We start from the raw sequence: 2,440 nt of genomic DNA, 5'->3' as shown, positions 1-2,440 counted from the left end.
GAAAATTTCAAAATTCAAATTGCGAGGGTCAAAATTGCACCTAAGGCTGATGAGGCCTGGGTGGACTCGATGTTTGACTAAACAATTTGAATTTCCGGAGCTTCCTTGATCGCGAAGCATGAATCGGCATCCTTAATTGAAATATTCTAATCAGTTTGGTTTGTATGCAGGGTCTTCCACAACTTGTTTCAAGATGGATCATGGATAGTGGAGCTTCCAGACATATGACAGGGAAGACAACATTATTGTACGACGTAAGGAATATAAATGGAGGATATGTTGGATTCGCAGGCAATCAAGGTGGTCGTATAGTTGGTGAAGGAACGTTATCCAATGGGATTGTAACGTTTGAAAGAGTCAATTATATTGCGGAGCTGGAAAATAATCTACTAAGTATTTCTCAGATCTGTGACAGAAAGTATACCACTCACTTCACTGACAAAGAATGTTTGATTCTAAAACCGGGATTTGTTGTCCCTGAGGAGTGGGTCATCATGAGGGCACCAAGAGTCAATGACCTGTATGTATTGGATATGAGCATAGCAACAACAACAACGGGTCAGGCTCACTGTTTTGTGTCAAGAGCAACTGAGAAGGAGTCAAGATTGTGGCACCGAAAGATGGGGCATATACATCTTCGAAAAATGAATCACTTGGTGCACAATGATCTGGTTACAGGAGTTCACATCAAAGGTTTTCATCTAGAAGGGGAGTGTATAAGTTGCATTAAAGGCAAAAAGAAGAAAAAGTCACACCCCAAAAAGCAAGTCAATTCAGTTTCACGACCGCTGGAAAGACTTCACATGGATTTATTTGGTCCTGTGAATGTCAAAAGCATTACATGAGATTACTATTGCTTGGTCATCAATGATGATTATTCTAGATTTTCTTGGGTATCTTTCTTGAAGACAAAGGATGAAACATTTGAGAGTCTGATGGCGTTATTCAAAAAGATTGAGAATTTGTACCAGAGGCGTATCCGAAGAATTAGAAGTGGTAATGGTACTGAATTCAAAAACAACGACGGGTGGTCCATGGGACAACCCTTAAGTGTGTTAAAAGACGAGTGAATCCCTCATTTGATCATGTAATTGTCTTGAATTAGATAACTACGGTTGCTTGTGTTTCAGGTACATTTAGAGCTTAAAAGTATGGAAATAAAGCTTCGAATAGACACGACTGGATTGTAGATTGAAAGACGGAGAATAAATGAAAAAAATAAAATTTTGGAATTGAAGAATTAAGAAGATAACATGATAGAGGATGAAATTACGAGAACGTAGGCGAAAACGGTGAAGAAAACGGAGTTGAAACGAGAAAGTTATGAAGAAAACAAAAATTGATTGCTGAAGCCTACCGTAACTTACGGTGGTACCGTAATTTACGGTAGACTCTGACAAAAATTGATGCCGTAACTCAGTTTAACTCCACCGTAAACCATTTTAAGCCACCGTAACTTACGGTGGTACCGTAATTTACGGTGGAGGCCAGCGTGAAACTTGTAACTCCCTCATTTAAGGTTGTTTATGGTGCCTTTTCATCATCTAATCATTCCCAACCGTTTTGGAGCACTTCTTGGGCGATTTTGGCTTGTTTTTCTTGGTTCTAAACAATCTCTAAACAATTTTGTTGGTGTTTTTGACTCACATGAACATGGAGACTTGGTGGGGGATGGTTGTTCAAGTCATGAATGGCTAAACTCTTTATGGTCATCTTTAGTTGAAGGTTTGTAGAGACAATTGTGCTTAACTTCATATTTCTAGAATGGTAAATTGAATTTATGTTTTATTTATCATGGTGTGTTCTTATTTGTTTGTAAATTGTTGATGCTTATGATTATTCTATTTTGAAACCATACGTTCTTGGTGCCGTTGGCAATCGAGATATCATGGGTAGAACTAGGATCGGGTAAGGGTCAATTGGTCATCGGGTAACAACCTCACATTCTAGGAATCTGAGTACTTAGTTCCCTTTCATCACAACAAGTAATTGCACATGAACTATGTCTATGTAGTTCTTTCCAGTGAATGATAGCACAAATGTTGAAGCAAACCAGAAACTAAAGATGGTCACTCGTCTCTAATTGTTTACAACCAAAACTTTTCTTTTGCAATTTAATTAGTTAATCTTAGTTTAAAAATCAACCAATCAAACCGACTCTTGAATTTATTTTTCTTTCAATTTAGTTTGCTTTAGTGAAGTTAAACATACATCGAGATAGCACATATTCCACAAACTCCCTGTGTTCGATAACCACTTACCGCTATCTATTTAGTTGTTATTGGGATTAAATTTGATTGTGACCACGACAGCACGTCAAATTTTGGCGCCGTTGCCGGGGAGTAGTGCGCAACGTGTGTTATCTTGTGTGTTAGTTTGAAAAAAAAATAAAAAAAAAACCAAAAAGATTTCTTTTATGTTCATGATTTACACTTGGTAG

This window comes from Helianthus annuus, chromosome 4, assembly GCF_002127325.2.
Source record: "Helianthus annuus cultivar XRQ/B chromosome 4, HanXRQr2.0-SUNRISE, whole genome shotgun sequence".
Lineage (NCBI taxonomy): Eukaryota > Viridiplantae > Streptophyta > Magnoliopsida > Asterales > Asteraceae > Helianthus > Helianthus annuus.
The sequence above is the reverse complement of the archived record's forward strand: the minus strand, read 5'-3'. Positions refer to the sequence as shown.